The following is a 20,703-nucleotide window of genomic DNA, read 5'->3' as shown; positions in this document are numbered from 1 at the left end:
GACATGTCAATTCTAGCAAAAAATTATCAAAACATGTAGTTTTTTTGTTATATTTATGTTAAAAATGGTTATTTTTATGTCCATTGTTAAAAAATATTGTTTTTTAGAAACAATTATTTCATGTGGATTGAAAAATTAATTAAGGATGTATAAATATGTAGAATATTGAAAATTCAAAATATTGACCTTCTAATTTAAAAATACAAAACAATAAAAACCTCATTACAAAAAAAAAAAAAAAAAATTAAAATAAAAAACAAGAAAAGATGAAAAAACGACCACTTCAAAAATTATCAAATTTACAAAATAATTATTTACATTTTATACATTAGAAAATCTAAAGCCAAAAAATAGGCATTTTAAAAAAAGGGTCTGATGCAGAATACCCACTTTTTCAAATCAGCATGAAAATCACTACCATTCTAAAACGTAATGTACATAAAAAAAAAAAAAGTGTCAAAAACTATGCTCTAAAAAAAACATGTGTGTTCTACATCACCCCTTTTCAAAATCAGGTCACTTTTTTGCTATCTCTACGAAACGGGTAACAGTATGAGTTCCCGTTTCAAAGTTTACATTGATTTTATATGTTCTTTCACTAACAGGCCATTGTTAGGATTAAATTTAGGTAGCCATTTTTCAGGATGTGCTGGCAATTGGGTCAAAGGTGCAGGCATTCTGACAGCTCCTGGGTTGGTCCATGGCCTTGGTTGAGGTTGATTATGTGCCATTGTTGAGCTATTAGTAGAAGAGGGTGACGAAGCAGTTGAAAGTGATTGGGTAGAGGATGTTGAAGCTCCTGTACCTGTTTGGACTATGATATGAAGTTGGGAAACAGATGTATGACCTTGCAATGGTATGGATGAAATGGATGATGATGAGGACAAAGTCTCACTGTTAGATTCTGATGGTGTATTTTTAGCCCTTTTTCGACATGGTAGAGGGAATTCAACTGGTGGAATGCCAAGCTTTTCACTCTTTGCCCTAGTAAGCGGTTACGAAGGGATATATTGGGAAGTGACATTGCCTTGGGATAACTCAGACTCTTCTTGGGATATTGAAATCCCCTGGAGTTTATGAATCAAAGATTGTACTTTAGGAGGTTCAGGAGAAGAACTGTCTAGCTTGTTTAGGGTTTCAGCAGTGGGTTTTGTATTTTTCTTTTCAACTTCTCGCTTAGGAATAGGAGATTTAGAATGCGAAGGAGAAGTTGGAGGTGATGGTGAGGGAGTTTTACTCTTATAATGGCCTGTAGATTTAGATTTACTCACCATTCAGGTTCAGGCCCTCCTTCTAGTGCAAAAAATATTGATCCCTCTAAAATCGTAGCACCAACATTGGGGAATAACCACCCTGTCCGGACCTTAGTGTAGCTCTTTCTCCATTTGGTATGGTGGCTCCGATTGGATATTATGGGACCAGTTTCCCAATAAAGTATGATTTGATGAATGGGTGTTTTAAATGTATAAAAATATGATAGGTGGTTTAATATATAAGCTCTAAAATATACATATATATCTATATAACCTGGGTGATCTCATAATAATGCGATTATTGATGATTCCTAGTAGACAAATGATAATATATATTATTCACTTATCTACAGAAAGATGTATTTAAATGATGATTAATTTTAATAAAAAATTAAACAAAGTAATGTGAAAACATATCGCGTAACATACTAATATTTATCGTTGACATATGTATACAATTATAACAATTATAGATCATTCAAAAGTGAAATAATATAGAGTTGTTTGAAACATGAGAATATATCAACACTAACAAATCAATGGAATGCTAATTACATAAAACAATACAAAAAAAACAATGATATAAGTACCATATGCATTTGAGTCTCGTTATGCAAGTAATAATCTGGTTCAATTTTCTTATTCTAAAAACTCCAAGAAGACACAAAAATGCAAGTCTTTATGAAGCTCTTTCACAACAAGTTTGAACCTCAATCCACAGCTTATAAAAATAAATTAAGAAGTGCAGGAGTGCAAACTTCTCAAGTCTAGTTTTATACAAATTGAGGACCCTTTCTAAAATTCCATGAAAGGGTCTTTATAGTAAAATTAAAAAAAAACTGTCCATAAAAATTGCTGAGAGTTGTTGGAACTGCCTTCATCAAAATATGGGATTTGAATTTCAAAAATAGAATCGCGATAAGCATTGAAGATATTCATCGCATCTATGTTTTCTCTTGTATCTTCAACCGACAAATTGAGAGCATGGTTTGGATTTCTGGAGGATGACTCATCCTAGAGGGTAACTGTCCTATGTATGTGGCATCTGAGAGCTTGGGCATCATGTGATCAATGATATCAAAAAGAAGTAGTGCACAATGTTGGCCTACGGGTTACACTCGCGCTAGATTGATGAAGGATGCCTTAATGCCTTCCTTCTAGCGGATCTTTCCCTATCGACTACGACTCATTGCTCTGGGGCAAAGGTCTAGAGTCCATTTGGTAGTACCTTGGGGTTTGCAGTCATCAGTGGTAGATCCTTCGCTATCAACAGTGGGAAACCATCATTGTCTCCTGATTGATAGATTCTTATAGGTGTTCGACTTCAGCTCATCTATTCGCACTTGTTAGATTGTACTAGGTACCTTGACTCTCATTATCATTATCGGTGAGTAGTCTCGCGTTTGTTAACGATATACATCAATGGCCGGTAATCAAACGATTTCTCACATGGTCGACTTCAGATCATTTATTCCCAGTGTGTATAAATGTACCACGGCGGTCAGTGAAGACCTCCGGTTGCATCATCATTCTTTGGTTCACTTGTCAGTTGCTCCTGTTGCTGCTAGTTGACACCATTCCACCTTATATGTTGTAGTCCTTCACAACAACATCCTATATGCTGGCATCCGAGTTGCAATGTAGTACCATCTTATTCCATCATGTTCATTTGGTACTATTGGGATCAGTTTTTGACATCAGTGATCAGCTCCATGTTTTAGCTTCATTGATCATCTTCTTATATGTGATATTGAGACATGTACTTATTCGATCGTGATTAGATGATCCATTATGTACTTTTAGTTCTTTATACTTGTATACATAGTGGATCCGCTTGTACTTGATATGTAGACGTGCTTTACTTTCTCTGAGCATGGGTATGCCCACCTCAGACAGTTGTTTCTTTCTGATCTTCTTTTGCTGGCTTGGCAGGCTGAAATTTGGTGAAGTCCTTCTCAGTTTTTCGACAAGTTTCCTTTCCATATACTTAATACATTTTAGCCATCACGTTCCCCTTCTAACCTCATATATTAGGGGGCATCTATTATAGCTCCAAATATCACCTTATGTATTTGTGATGCTTGGTTAATGGCCTAGGGCAACCCATCCTTCCAGACTTCGTCCAAATATTTAAAAGACAATGTTTTACTCCACGTACGCGACTTTGCCCTGTATTAAACGCATGTACACACGGGTCAGTATATACCCAACATGCGTATATGTCTTAAAACACTTAAAAAAAATTAAATTTCCTTAATTATGGGCGAAGATAATGGGTTTTACCTGTTGATTACCTATTAGTGCCTGTGGCCCAACTGTTCCCAACTATTTCCCAACTAAAAAACTACTTTGGGAGAAGTATAAAAAGACTTCAATGGGAAGGCCTTAAAGAGGAGAAAAAATAGAGAATTACTCTGCTGAGATTATCCCCTAATCAAGTATAAAGATCCCTGTGCTTCAAGCACTTCCCCAACTTCAGGAAACCCTTGTTTCCTTGAGAGTATATATCCTTTCACTTGTTGGAGATATCTTTGTATTAGGTATGGAAGGAGCCTTTTGAAGACCGGGACTGGATAAACCTGGAGGATGGTTTTGCTTGGAGCCGAAAGAGGAAGACTCAGGTGAACTCTTTCCATGTTTTATTATAGTTATCTACAATAAAAGAAACACTGTCTTGTTCCTGATATCAACTTTGTTCATGCATCTTATGTTATTGTTATGGTTTATATATGAATGACTATTTCAATGTATAACTAACCATTTACTTATATGTTTTAAAGTTGATTTCACTACAATGCTTTATCTATATGCTGTTGTGCATGTTTGAATTGGTTGTTTTGCATGTTCAAAGATCGTGAGGAGTTGCAGAGGATTTGAACCCTGGCTGTAACTACCCGAACGAAGGACCCCCGGGTATGTACATCCTCACATAGTTTGCTTGTTTAAGTATTTTGCCTGAGTTATATGCTTGTTTCTTGCTGTAGATTAATCCTGCTCTGCTAGGGTTTTGACCCAAAGCCCTAGGGGACTTTATCCCTTAACAGTCAATCCTTCTAAGGATTTGACCAAGTTATCTCAATTTGCAAGGGAATACATAGTTGCTACAATTGATAAAGAAACTGAAGTTAATCAATTGATCAAAGAAAAGGATCAAAAGATTAATCAGCTTGAAGAACAATTAAACCTGGAAAAACAGAAAATTGACCAGCAGGCCATTCAAAGACAACAACAACTGTCTCAAGAGCTCGAGCAGCTTAAATTGACACATCAGCAAGAGATTAAATCTAAAGAATAGAAAATCACACAGTTACAACTCTCTATAGAACAATTCAAAGATTATCCCAAGGTTGAAGAGTTTAAGAAGGAAGCCTTAGAGGCAAATAAGGCTTTATCTCAACAGCTGAATCTACTCTGCCAGAAAATATCTCTTATTGATCCATTACGCATCACAACGACGTCACTGATTGACCAAGTAGTCAATACCAGCTTAGAATTTGAGGATGCAGATGATAAAGTCGTAGATTATCTCTCCTAGCAAAGCACAGAAGATAGAAGAGCTACTAAATTACCTAAAATTGAAGAGTCTCATAAAGAGATATTGTATTTAGAATGGGAAACACAGTTGATAAAAGTAGAAAGAGCTACCTCCAGGGCTAGGGCTATAATGAATAATGTTATTGAGCTGGTGAATGATAAATTATATGGTGCCAATTTAATTTCTGATTATTCCCCAGGAAATCTTCCAAAGGAAAAGTTTTAGAGAAGCAATGGAAGTAAGATTTGGACACCAAGGAGGAGCAGCTCAACAGAGTACAAAGTCTTAACTGGGATGCGCATTGGTCCTTTGTGCTCAAGCCACATAGCCAATAGATTACTATCAAGTGCCTTGTTGATGTCGTTGATCACATGATGCCCAAGCTCTCAGATGCCACATACACAGGACAGTTACTCTCGAGGATGAGTCATCCTCCAGAAATCCAAACCATGCTCTCGATTTGTTGGTTGAAGATACAAGAGAAAGCATAGATGCGATGAATCTCTTCAAAGCTTATTGCGATTCTATTTTTGAAATTCAAATCCTATATTTTGATGAAGGCAGTTCCAACAACTCTCAGCAATTTTTATGGACAGTTTTTTTTTATAATTTTACTATAAAGACCATTCCATGGAATTTTAGAAAGGGTCCTCAATTTGTATAAAACTAGACTTGAGAAGTTTTCACTTCTGCACTTCTTAATTTATTTTTATAAGCCGTGGATTGAGGTTTAGACTTGTTGTGAAAGAGGTTCATAAAGACTTTCATTTTTGTATTTTCTTGGAGTTTTCAAAATAATAAGATTGAACCAGATTGTTACTTGCATAACGAGACTCAAATGCATATGGTACTTATATCATTGTTCTTTTTGTATTGTTTTATGTAATTATCATTCCATTGATTTGTTAGTGTTGATATATTCTCATGTTTCAAACAACTCTATATTATTTGACTTTTGAATGATCTAGTATTGTTATAATTGTATACATATGTCAATGATAAATATTAGTATGTTATGCGATATGTTTTCACATTACTTTGTTTAATTTTTTATTAAAATTAATCATCGTTTAAATACATCTTTCTGTAGATAAGTGAATAATATATATTATCATTTGTCTACTAGGAATCATCAATAATCGCATTATTATGAGATCACCAGGGTTATATAGATATATCTGTATATTTTAGAGCTTATATATTAAACCACCTATCATATTTTTATACATTTAAAACACCCATTCATCAAATCATACTTTATTGGGAAATTGGTCCCATAATATCCAATCGGAGCCACCATACCAAATGGAGAAGGAGCTACACTAAGGTCCGGACAGGGTGGTTATTCCCCAATGTTGGTGCTACGATTTTAGAGGGATCAACATTTTTTGCGCTAGAAGGAGGGCTTGACTATGAATGGTGAGTAAATCTAAATCTATAGGCCATTCTAAGAGTAAAACTCCCTCACCATCACCTCCAACTTCTCCTTCGCATTCTAAATCTCTTATTCCTAAGCGAGAAGTTGAAAAGAAAAATACAAAACCCACTGCTGAAACCCTAAACAAGCCAGACAGTTCTTCTCCTGAACCTCCTGAAGTACAATCTTTGATTCATAAACTCCAGGGGATTTCAATATCCCAAGAAGAGTCTGAGTTATCCCAAGGTAGTGTTACTTCCCAATATATCCCATCGCAACCGCTTACTAGGGCAAAGAGTGAAAAGCTTGGCATTCCACCAGTTGAATTCCCTCTACCATGTCGAAAAAGGCTAAAAATACACCATCAGAATCTAACAGTGAGACTTTGTCGTCATCATCATCCATTTCATCCATACCATTGCAAGGTCATACATCCATTTCCCAACTTCATATCATAGTCCAAATAGGTACAGGAGCTTCAACATCCTCTACCCAATCAGTTTCAACTGCTTCGTCACCCTCTTCTACTAATAGCTCAACAATGGCACATAATCAACCTCAACCAAGGCCATGGACCAACCCAGGAGCTGTTAGAATGTCTGCACCTTTGACCCAATTGCTAGCACATCCTGAAAAATGGCTACCTAAATTTAATCTTGACAATGTCCTGTTAGCGAAAGAACATATAAAATCAATGTAAACTTTGAAACGGGAACTGATACTGTTACCCGTTTCATAAATATAGCAAAAAAGTGACCTGATTTTGAAAAGTGGTGATGCAGAACACACATGTTTCTTTTAGAGCATAGTTTTTGACACTTTATTTATTTTAGATACATTATGTTTTAGAATGGTAGTGATTTTCATGCTGATTTGAAAAAGTGGGTATTCTGCATCAGACCCTTTTTTTAAAATGCCTGTTTTTTGGCTTTAGATTTTCTAATGTATAAAATGTAAATAATTATTTTGTAAATTTGATAATTTTTGAAGTGGTCGTTTTTTTCATCTTTTCTTGTTTTTTTTTTTTTTAATTTTTTTTTTGTAATGAGGTTTTTATTGTTTTGTATTTTTAAATTAGAAGGTCAATATTTTGAATTTTCAATATTCTACATATTTATACATCCTTAATTAATTTTTCAATCCACATGAAATAATTGTTTCTAAAAAACAATATTTTTTAACAATGGACATAAAAATAACCATTTTTAACATAAATATAACAAAAAAACTACACGTTTTGATAATTTTTTGCTAGAATTGACATGTCAAAATCACAATTTTTATAGGAAAATTTTAACTAAAAATGGTTAAATAATAGTTTTTTTTTATGAATTTCATGTCAAAAAAATAATAATAATCACCTTTTTTTTCAAAAAATAATGATTAACTTAAAAATCAATGCGAAAATCACATATTACAAATATTGAACGCATAACAACCCTAATTGAGTGTTTATTCTTCCCATAAAATGTCAAAGTCAAAACATTGCAAAGCTTGATTTCCAAGCATAGCTTAAATTTAATCAACAATGTCACGTAATCCAAACTCTTTGTCCTCTAGAGTTTCATCATTGTCTTCTTCCACAATATTTTCTGCTTCCTTTTGCTCATCTTCCTCTTCTAATGGATCTTTGATGTCTGCGAATCTCCCAATGTATGTCTTTCCAAACATTCCATGTAATGGTGGTTGGGGTTCCTTTGCCTTTTTTGCCACACGTGATTCACTAAAGTCCCCTTTCTTCAACCCAATTTCTTGCATTGCATCTGGAAGAAATTGAAGAGCATTAATTCTTTGCTGAATGAAATTGCACTGTACTGGATCTTTTTCAATTGCAATGCAATTTCTTCCTTTTTGAAGGCAACATGCTAGTGTTGTACCTAATTATCAAGCACAAAAGAAATAATGAACTAAATTAGTACAATGACGTATTAATTGAAAAATAACATATTGAAATTCAATTCCATATAATAAAACTTACTTGAGCCAGAAAATAAATCCAGAACCCAACTCCTTCATTTGAACATATGTCTATAAGATAGTTAATCAATAATTGTGGTTTTTTATCAATGTTAACTATCTCTCCTTTTGCTTCTTTGTCTTCATATGTTAGTTTTCTCACAACAGCATCATAAGTCAGTATTTGGCTATGACTCTTCCTGTCTACCTGATTAAAAATCATAGACATATGGCTATCATCTTTTGCCCAACTATCAATATGAATGAACTCACAATCATTTATGAATTTTTGATCTTCATTGTTAAGAAGATTTGACTTTTGTTTGTAACATGAAACAGTAAAAGTTTAATTAACTTGTACATAAATGAATTTTTCAACATTAATCAAATATACATTTTAAACGTCTTACCATGTAAGCTGCATCCATGAATTTGTTTTCCCCTTGAAGCTTGACAATATCATTGCCAATTGTGTGTCTGAATGAAATGTCAAAAATCTCCATAATGGTGATGACGTGACTTCTACAAATCCCGAAACTACTTTACTAAGAGCTTGATAAGTATAAGGGTCACTATCATAGTCAATGTTTGGAATATTGAAACCATGGGGAATATCTGCAATGATTAGGGCATAATCCATTTTAGGTATGAGTTTAGCAATGTCTTCACAGTCACCTTCTATTACTTGATATTGAATGGTGTCTAGCCCATTTCAAATGAAATGATTAAGAGTTGGATCAAGTTCAACATTCTTAATACGTTGCTTCCTCAGTCTTTCGATCTTTATTTTTTCAATAAAGGTTTTGAAACTATCTGGCACTCCATTATCATCCTTCCTCATCTTTTATAAAATAAACAAATATATGTGTAAGTTATAAATTAAAAATAGTACACAAATGAATAAAAATGAATGCATAAATCAAAATAACTTTTTAAATGCAAGATAAAAAGCTTTTAATGTTGATGTAGAACTTGAATTTGGATAGTTGCGTACAACATCATCCCAACTATCTTCATTCAACAATCTAACCATTTGTTCTTTGAGCTTCTACAGAATGGTTCCCCCCAAGCACATAATAATTGTATTCAAAACATTTTGACTTATCAAATGCTTCTTTGTTGGGAACTTGAAGTGGATCAACAAGAAGCACATAATTAACCACATGAGCATATGGATTGTACCTCATCAATGTCTTCAAGTTGTGAACATGCAGATGATGTGGCATTCTGACTTGATATTGACATTGTCCTTCACTTGCCTTATAGGTTTGGCTGACATTAAGCTGAAATGTACGACCACCATCAATTAAATTTCTCTTTGTCAAATTTTGTCGAATGGCATTTTTTTTGTTTTGATAATGCCATCATCTAAATCAGCTCCTAGTGTAATGATTTCTCTACTTTGTTTTGAAGTTTCACTAGGTTCTTGACTGCTGGTAATGACTACATCAAAATCTTCAACTTTAATTTTCTTCGTCATAACATTCTCAATAGATTTATTCTTGGGCATTTTTACTTTTGGTCCTTTACGGATCTTCTCAGTTCCAATGTCATCTTTAGTAATGGCAACATATGCTTCACTGTCAGTTTCAACTTCATCGTCCCCAAAAGTAACTTGTTTACCCTTGCTAGATATATCCACGAGAGGCCTTTTTTTCTGATTCTTTGGATGTAGTTTTGTAGCATCATCAATTACTACATTTTTCTTGTTTTCCATATCTTTTTCTGATACTGAGTAAAAACTGCTGACAACTTTCATGATATCATGCTCTATGAAATGAATGTCTCCCAACCTAATTGAACAACTTTCAACAAAATTCTGCCCAAAAAAATATCATATGTCAATAAAAACAAAGTTAAAAAAATATAGCGAAACACTTTCAAGAATGCAAAATACAAATATAAATAACAATACTTAAGATGTTTTGTGTCATCTCATTTACGATCTGTTTACACAACTTTGTAGATACCTCTCTCATGCCATACAATGAATATGATAATCGGTATTTAATCCTTTCATGTGACTTGGGAGCTTTTGTAAGTATGTAAACAACTTCAGTGTTCGGTACCGAACACATATCTACGACTCTTCCCATCACCTCAAATTTTCCCTTATCATTCGGTATATCAATATATAGATATATATTCACATTTGTGCTTTCTTTTTCTTTCACATACTAGATTCTTGATGGAAATTTCACCTCTTTTGAATTCTTCTAATCTGAAATCATCTTCTTATCACTTGAGGCACTTGAAAGATTTGTAGTCATGAGCTCAGGTGGAGTTCGTTCACCAATGTTTCTTGAGGATGCACCTTTAAGAGTCTTTGGTCTAGAAAGATTCACATAAATTTTCTTTGAAGCCATTTTCCTGAAACCGGCAAGAGTAAAGGACCAATATAACTGATGTGATGCAAAACAAGATACTAACAACTAGGGATGGCCGACTGAAAAATAGGTCAAGAGACACTGTAGAGAGGTCGACTCAGGCTTACTTCCCTTGAACAAAAGCACGACTCAACTGATGACTATGTGGCAGCATATGATAACTCTGTATAAGCTCGTGATGCAGGAGGCACGAATGAACTCTCCATATGATTGGAAGAGGTAACCAATTAGAGGAGAGTTGACTCAATAACTAGGTTAAGGCATACCTAAGTCAAGCTAAATCCCACCAAAATGGAGGAGATACTTTGTTCGAGTGCTTTGTTTAAGGGTGACATGACTGACTCTAGCTGCCAACAATAAATGGAAATTTTGTCCCATTCCTGTTCTTTTTTGGAATATGTAATTTTTTTGTCTTTTTCTTTAAGCTGGAGAAAGAATAAAAGAATGCTATAGTACAGTGGAAAGAACGAGTGTCAGTAAAATAGATGATCTAGTTCCTGGGATGGGAACCTTCCTATGCTCAATGCAGGGAGGCAAAACTGGTCAAGGACACTCAAAGGGATGTTCCTTCCATGGGTTTGAAGGTGTGTCAAGTTGCAAAAGCTAAGGGATTGCAAGTTTGATTTTTGCAGAAGACATGGTCAAAAAGTGGCTTAAACACGAGTCCAAGTGAAGCCGGCTCAAGGCCAAAAGGTGCAAATGGTCAAAATGCAATGCAGTAGTACAACTCAACACAAAGGAGCCTCTAGGGTATAAGGCCAGAACGAAGCGAAGAAGAAAAGAGGAATGAGTCTTCAACGCACAAGTCATGGTGGGACTAGAGAGGACTCTCGAGCCTACTCAATGAAGCAGCATGGGCAACCAATGTCAGTGAGGTGCTAACTATGATTCCCATGAAAAGCATGGCTTTACCATCGTGTTATGATTTAAAAAGTTGGCAACTGAAGATGGTTTACGAACCATAACATGATGGGATCGACCCTATGGCAAGTGTATCCACAAATGGATCCTAGTATGCAAAATGCAACGGAAAAATGGTTTCCATAACCTATATGCCAGTGAGTAAATGATACTTGCTATGACGGGTCAGCAGTCATGGAACCGACGTGAAATGTCCGAAGAAGCGTCCAAAAAGTCTTGAAAAAACAACCTATTCCCGACAATCCAAGCTCACAAGTTAAAAGACTCATGAGACGGAAAAAATAAAGTTTTGAAAAAATTTGACATTTTCAAAGCTTATAAAATGACTTTTTGACTCACCATTGCTACCATTTTTGTTGAGAGAAAAATCCATGGAGAAAACGAAGCAAACTTCCCCCCCAAAGAATTCGACCATTCAGATTCGCTCAAAATCATCAGGTAACCCCCAAATCTAGCTTGCATCAATTTGTGATTGTTTTTAGAAATTTTAATTGAGGTTTTACCATTGGAAATTATGTTAAAAATTTCAACGTGGCATATACGTGGGTTGGTTATGAGAAACCCACATATACGCAGGCCCTACACGTGACTGTGTATGAAATGGACCCGCGTATATGCGGTTTGAAATTAAAACATAAAAAACTAACGGTTAAACTTGATTTTCTTTTAGGATGACAATCACTTGGAGGGAAAGGGAGCATGCTACTGTTGATGATGAGGTTATGAATGATCAACAGGCCTTAGATGCATTGAGGGGATGCAGTTTATTAAAAATTTTCAAAATGCCAAATATGAAGGCAAACACCCGCTTGCTTGAAATGTTAATCCACTATTGGAGTATCGAAGATGATGCATTCATGATTGATCAAATTCCTTTAAGGATAGAGATAGAAGATATTTACTTTATCATTGGTCTCTCCTAGAGAGGAGAAGTTGTACATTCAACAGGCCGGTCACGAGGTAGTCTTTCAGTGGAAGACTATGTACACATATACTATCCGGGGCATCTGAAGAAGATTGGAAGCCAAATTCCAATCAAACATGTAGAGAGTTTGTCCCTGAGGATCATATTGTTCACCATAGCCAGGATAAACGGATCAGCCTCATTGCACCAAGCATCATGACTATCCATGAGCTTGGCCGTAGATTGTCTCACTACTGTGTTTGACTGGGGTACACCTCTTCTGACCAATATGAAGAGTTAGCTATCCTCCATTCAGAAAGGGCAAACCAAGAACTTCGGATATGGGACCATTTTATGCTCCTTCTTCTTTGAGAACGTTCCAGGGTTACATCCCAGAGTATCAGTTCCTATCAGTAGCCCCCGAGATCCTCGGATGGATAGGTGGGCCGACCTGATGAAACGCCTTGGAGGCGGAGACATACCGAGGATTGCTTTTGATGATGATTTCTTCTCTTGGTGGGAGCAGCAAATCATCGTTGTGGACGACTATCCCTATGCTACCATGGATTTTAGGGGAGATCCAGATCTGGTGCTGCCACTAGACACAGCATGGGGAGAGATAGGTAACCATTTTTTAAAGTTTTATCAATTTTTATGATTTTTAAGTTTTTCAAATATGAAAATGAACTTAAAGATATTTTTGATGGAATTAAATGACTGATATAGTGACCATGTCCCAGATGTGGGTCTGGTACGACCAAACGGATTTCCGTGGCATAGGCATCACGGAAGAGGTGCCGAAGAGGCGGCTGCAGAGACTGAGTGAGTCTTATACGTAGTCCAACAAAACTTGGTGAGGTTGACCCACCGGATACCAATGGAGGCCGTAGAAGATCTACCAGAGGATATGTAGTGCCGCGTGGTAGGAGTGCCACGCAACTGGGTTCACCTTTTTCGGCGTGTGGCCAAAGCAGTGGTCACCTACTTAGCCGCTCATCCTGAGCTGTGTCATTAGATGTACTGGACATGATTATGGGCATTTTAGTCCCAATTTTGTATATTATTTTTGAAACACTTTATGTACGCAGGGGCGATTTTATGATATATATATATATATATATATATATACAGTTCTGACTTTAATTTTTATCTTGATGAATGAATGATATGCCAATATAAAGCTTGATTAGCGATAGAATCTTCTAATGAATTGTCAGATCATGGAATGTGCAAATAAGTAATATAAATAAATGATCTTTGCAACACCCTCACTCTCAAATATTGGCGATATAAATAAGGATCTTGAACCTGATAAATGTTATTTAATTGTGACACTACCAGCTGTGAATCAAGATATACTACCAACAAATCAATTCCATAAGAAATAGCTTTGGATAGTAAATTAGTGACGACAATATACTCAGCCATATTCTTTGACGCAAGACCAATACATACTCCCCTTGATACCATCAACTGACCAGTTGGATAATATATCACCCAAGTTGCGGAAGCGAGGTTCCGAGTGTGCCGACTAGAACCATCGATGAATCCAAAATAAACCAAGTCATCCATCAACACCTGCCAAAGCAGATCAAAAAGTGTCGATATCACAAAAAACTCCTGATAAGATATGTACAAAAATACAACATATACAAAGAAGCCATTGCTCCGTCGTAACCTAAGCAAAGTACTTCTTGAGGTAGAGCCCATCAGGGGGCTCCACCAGCTTGCTCCTAGAGATGTTTATAGGTACAGTCATTGAGCCAATCAATATATTACCTTCGGCAGAAAACTGTGTTGGAGCCAAAAGAACCGTACAAACATCACTAGTAGGCAGATTGGAGGACCTAGATTCGACTTCATGCAAAGGAGGACGAAAATATGAACGATGATGTAAATCTTCCAATGGTCGATCTACAGCTGTCATTGCTTCGAATATCGCTTTGTCAGATGGAAAAACTGTATCTAAGCAATCCAAAGTAGAAGTGGAATCAAGGGTCCAAGTAGGAGCCACATCACCATCTAACTCCTTTTCCAAAGAAGGAGTGGGATGGTCGTCTGTAGAGTTATCGATAGATTCATATCTAAGCTCTGCTGCAAACATAGGAGATTCTATTCCACCCACCTTCCCTTCATCTGATGTGGTCGCAGATGAAGGTAAGGTCCCAGGATCTGAAAAATAGTGAGTTCGAACAAACTCTTTCCATAAAGGCTCCTTGGAGGATGAAATTGTATCTATTCTAGCTGTAGGAGGGGGAAGATCAAATACACCCATCAAGGAAGAGTACATCCTGACTCCTAGATTCTCGATAGGTTGATGAGGATTATCTACCAAGGGAACGGTAGAATCCGAAGCTACCCGAGGATCACCTGGAGAATAATCCAATTGATCAACTTTAACAATTCTCCCCTTGTGAGGAAAACAAAGGACACGAAACAGAGTTGAAACTATGGCTTCCATTTCATAAATCCAATTCCACCCTAAAAGGAGATTGTAATCGAGGTTGGCATCGACGATTTCTACTTCGACATTAACGACCTTTCCTCCAACACATATAGGAAAGGCCGGGATAATCCTGTGTGGCCTATGAGAATGACCATCAAACGCTGTCAAGAGAGTGGGTGAAGGAACAACCGAAGGTGATCTAATGGCCTTCCAACATGACATAGACATTATGCATGTGGAAGCTCCCTCATCTATAACTATTCGAAAAATATTAGTTTTCCAGTAATTAGACTTTATTTGGAAAGCCATATGATGAGGAAGTCTCTTTTTGACATTGTTCATATCAAAAGTAAGAGCTAAGGAATTATTTGGATCTACTGCCCCCATTGCCGAAAGCATAGCACTTCTTTGAGCTGGACACGGCTGGAGTACCTCTAAAGTAAACATCGCACAAGGACTCTGAGCCAGATCTTATACAATGGAGTAGTTTTGGGTTGCCCTAGCATTAGGGTTGATAGTTGCACGTTTGGCGGAACCCTTCGGTATCCGAGGTATAGACTCGACAGAGGGTCGCTCAATATGAAGTGGGTCCATAGTTCTGGGAACAGATTTATCCTTGGATGTTTCTGCTTCACCATAATCCTGTGACTGTGTGGCCACATTGACATTAAAACTCATCATGAAAACATTTGAGGAATTATCCCCCTCCTGGTTGCCCCCTGTAGAGGTACCAGGGTTTGAGTTTGCACCAGCAAGCAATTGCTGCCCTTGGGGGAAAGGGTTAGTTAAGACAGCTTGGGAGCTAGAAGACCCTTGCTGCACTAACAAGCACTGAGCATCTTGAATTTTTGGGCAGAGATGAGTCAAATGGTCTCCACTGCATAACTTGCATGGAAACTTAACTTTCTTCCTAGACTCATTTCTACCCTCATTGGCACCATCGCTAGGCTTATTTGCATTACCCTTCCCATCCTGATTCTTCTTTTTACCTCGTCCCTTCTTCTTCCCATCGGAATTTTGATTTCCTTTGGGGTTAGAAGCCTGAATGGTGTTTATGGAAGAAGGTTGAGAAGGTGGAGTAGTAGATGGTGTAGCCTGATTGGAAGAAGTAGTTTGTATAGACAACTACTGCAATTGGCTCAGAAGGTTCACCGCATTTGCATCAATCGATCCAACAATACCATCAACATGCGGGCCTGGCTTCAGTTTGGCTATATCAACTGTAGATCTAGGAGCATCAGGCAAAATTTTCTGAAGGGTCCCAGACTGAGAATATATTAGTTCTAGTTGTTGGGCGCGAAAGATAGCCTGCTCTTCGGAATAAACTCCGGACATAGAAACATCCTTGGAGATCTCGGGTTGTAATGATTTTAAAAACCATTCGAGATGGAATTTAGGTGGAATTTTGGCTTTAATGAGCCTCTTTCTCTGTCTCCATTCTTGGATATGATCCGAAATGTGAGTAGCTGTGTCATGATGAAAATTGGCCAGAAGTTCAGTTTCAACTTCATAATGGACAGGCAATTGAAAATGGTTTAAGAAAATGTTAGCCAAATCGGCAAAAGATGTAAAAGTGCCCCCTAGAACCTCTATATAACACTTAGCCACGTTGCTAGTTAAGGTGCGTTGAAATAGTCTCAACCTAATCAAATCATCGATGAGGGAGTTCGATGAGCACCATAAATGGAATGTGGTTACATGGTCGCCCAAGTCTTCACCACTCTTCCCTTTGAATTTTGGAATATCCGATGGAAGTTTGGTTGGGACCGGAGGCCAAGCCAGATTGTATCTGATTGGATCATTCGTCAACTTAGTCAAGTCTGGCAGATTGAGCGTGGCCAGAAAAGGAAGTCTCGGAGGACCTTGGGGATTCCACCCAGATTGGGTGGGGTTCCCGAAAGTCTGAAAAGAATGACCTGGATTTTGAAAGGCACCACGTTGCCCGAAGTAACTGGTAGAACCTACTGAACCAAAAGATGACCCTTGCGGTCCAGAAAAACTCGGAGTTTGACCAAATCTAGTCGAAAAACCTCCGTAGCCGGCAAATTTCCCCCCTAACGAATTATTATAAGGAGTGGACAACCCTTGGTAAGGGTTCCAAGCATTAGCTAAGGGTGGAAAACTTCGAAATGAATTGACCGAGGAGTATGGCACATTCCCTTGTTGGCCAAAAAATGGATTCCCAGTTCCGATCCCACTAATCGTAGGGTTAGTCCAACTCTGAAAAGGATTAGTACCTTGACCTGTGAAAGGAAAAGGCATAGACCCTACCATCGGATTGGAATGTGGTATATGACCACTTCCAAAAGGAAAACCCTGAAAAGATTTCGATCCACTCATCATGGTCATGGAGGCAGTTAATGGTACACTTAATGGAACTGAAGGAATACCTTGAGAGGGCATTCGAAAAGGGAAGAATCCAAAACTGGATGTATGCGCTTGGGAACTTCCACTCGTCGATGGAATGGAAGTAGACCCAATCAAGGATGTGCTAGCAGTAGACCCAAATAAAGATGTAGAAGGGATGGAAATAGTTCCTTCCCCTTGTACTCATATAGGAGTTTGCATACTTGTAGCACTCGTGGTAGATTCCATGCTTCCAATGGTGGTCATAAAAGGGATGTTTGTGTGTGGACCTGGTCTTGAAGGCCTATGTGTCGGAGTTCCGATGTATAACAATATGTTCAGATGATCAGAAGGGAGAGGAGAATTCAGAGCCGCAACTAACTTTGAGAGCTCTTCTACCTCAATATTATCTTCCAACTAGAAGAGTACCCGAGAAAGAACTGGTGTGTTCCTCTCTAGCTCTGTGGTAGTACCAAGTCTACCTTATACACTGATGCCCCCAAGCAGAGGATCAATCTCCGATGTGCTATCTACCACTGGTTGAAAACCACTGGCAAAATCACTCCTACGCCTTCTAGGAGAAGGCTCTAGACTCGCAAGTGAAAACCCAAGAAGTCTACGGGACCGTCTAAGTGATCAGTCAGCCACTTTGAACTACTTAAAGACTCAAAAAATTTGAAAGCTAGGCCGACTACGAGCACAGAACACACACTAAAAATGTCCCTAAAGAATTCAGCAGTCAAACAACTTCCAAGTATTTCTGCTCTAGCTGATTAGCACCAGACACAAAAATACAAGAAAGTGAATAATAAGGGCCTTCCAAAAATACACTGGGGTAATTACGCCCCAAGTCCACTAGCGAAGGTATCAGAGGTAGTTATGCTGACCTCCAAATAACAGCCTTTGCTGGTGCAAGCCCCCAAGCTTCGCAAGGGTGCCCTACAGAAGTACCGCTGAAAGTGATGCAACATCAACCTCAGGTGCCACGGGATTCCCCTCCATAGCCACCTGTGTAGATCCCTAGGATAGGCAACTAAAGATACCAACTCGTATCAGAAGCTAGGCGGAACAGTCGTTAGGTAAGATCCGATAAGTAAGAGAGGGGGTATCTTTTTCCTTATCTTCAAAAACCCTCGTGCTTAACTCCCAATCACGGAGCTTTCTCGGTCTCCCTAATGCTATTGGACTTTCACTCTTTATTCAGACTTCTACGTTTGACAATTTAGAGTGACCTTGGAGAGTTTACTTTCCTCTCACCTAATCCAAGGCCCTAAATAGCCTAAAAGTTGTTGGTGTACTTATTAACAATATAAAAGTTCTAGTTTATTTTATTATCGCTTGATTTGAAGTGGCTGTTCTTTTTAAGTCAAAGGGATAAAAAGAGAGTGAAACTGATGGTGTTCATTGACACAAAAGAAATTAATGAAAAACTAACTTATATGTAATGCACTTGTTTGTTCTTTGATGAAAAGAAACTTCTACTTGGGTTCTAAGAAACTTCTATTAAAGCAATAAACTTTTTTCCTTTTCTTGTCCTGTAACAGACTTCACACTCACAAAAACTAAAAGACTATTAATGCTCTAATGATGCAAAAATACCCTAATGCAAGGTGTACATGATAATGAAAAAAATTCTAGATTACTCTAAAAAGAAAATGAAAGTAATTTGTTTTATAATCCAACTCAAGTGTTTTGAAAGGAATAAGAATTTTTAACACAAAATCTTTCCCAAAACAAGAAGGATTAAACACAAAGATCCCAAATCACTCTCAAAAACCAAAAGAAACCAAACTCAAATTTGGTAAAGAAAGCAAAAACAATGTTTTTGAAGGACTTTTATTTTTCAAAAAAGCAATAAAAGAAACTTTTCAAAAGTACTCAAAATGCTACCAAAGACTCAAAGACCGAAAGAAAATCACAAGGAAACTTTGCAAGTTGTCAATTCAACACAAATGAAAACTTAACAAAATAGGTGTTTCAAGATACACTAAACGATCCAAAAGTAGCAAAAAGAGGTTTGAGACACTGATCAAGAAATCAGGAAAGGCACACTTTCAAACTTGTCAACGAAAAGTTTTGAAAAGCAAGAAGAAGTGAATGGGACAAAATTAATGGGAAGCAAAGCAAGAAAACCATAAAAATGAAGTTTGACACAAAGATTGCAAGCAATCTTCTGTTCCGGAAGACCAGAACAATTAAGAACCTCTACAAGAAGCCTTGTGCGTTCAAACACAAATGATAAAACTCACTGTAAAGCAAACTGAGACCAAAAACTCTTCAAAGCAAGAGAGAACTTGAAACAATAAGCTCGCTGAAAAACTAAAATCTGAAAACAGAAACTAACCACTCAGGAAGCACATAGGCCAAGAAACAAATCTTTCCAGATAAAAAGACTTGAAAAAATCATGCAAAACAAATGTATACACGATTGTGTCTCTACACAGCTGTGTGTACACGCGCTTCAGCCAAAAGAAACCCACGTATACACGGTTTCAGTTCAGAGAAACTAGCGTGTATATGCTTCTGTAACCTGACAAAGGTGCGTATATAAAGGTTTACAAGAAAAAAAAAAATGAGGCCTAATGAAACAGATCAGACTTGAAGTCTGAGTTCCTACAGAAGCAGACAGTACAATCACAGCAAGCAAACTGAAAGCTGAGCCCTGATTGGCACTTAATAACCCAAACTAGGAACAACAATATTGTTGTCCCCAGTGGAGTTGCCAATTCTGTTAAGGGATAAAGTCCCCTAGGGCTTTGGGTCAGAACCCTAGCAGAGCGGGAGTAATCTATAGCAAGAAACAAGCATATAACTCAGGTAAAATACTCAAATGAGCAAACTATGCGAGGATGTACATACCCGGGGGTCCTTCGTTCGGGTAGTTCCAGCTAGGGTTCAAACCCTCTGCAACTCCTCACAATCTTTGAACCTGCAAAACAACCAATTCAAAGACGCACAACAGCATATAGATAAAGCATTATAGTGAAATCAACTTTATAACATCTAAGTAAATGGTTAGTTATACATTGAAATAAGCATTCATAAATAAACCATATCAATAACATCAGATGCATGAACAAAGTTGATATCAGGAACAAGACAGTGTTTCTTTTATTGCAGATAACTATAATAAAACATAGAAAGAGTTCACCTGAGTCTTCCTCTTTCAACTCCAAGCGAATGCGTCCTCTAGGTTCGTCCAGTCCCGGTCTTCAAAAGGCTCCTTCCATAACCAATACAAGGATATCTCCAACAAGTGAAAGGATATCAACTCTCAAGGAAACAAGGGTTTCCTAAACTTGGGGAAGTGCTTGAAGCACAAGGATCTTCAGACTTGATCAGGGGATAATCTCAGCAGAGTAATCCTCTATTTTCTCTCCTCCTTAAGGCCTTCCCATTGAAGTCTTTTTATACTTCTCCCAAAGTAGTTTTTTAGTTGGGAAACAGTTGGGAATAGTTGGGCCACGGGCACTAATAGGTAATCAACAGGTAATACCTTTGATCTCTACCCATAATTAAGGAAATTTATTTATTTTTA

This window comes from Pinus tabuliformis, chromosome J (genome assembly GCF_031772625.1).
Source record: "Pinus tabuliformis cultivar Carrire ecotype Pingquan chromosome J, CPIR1, whole genome shotgun sequence".
NCBI lineage: Eukaryota > Viridiplantae > Streptophyta > Pinopsida > Pinales > Pinaceae > Pinus > Pinus tabuliformis.
Note: the sequence above shows the minus strand (reverse complement) of the source record.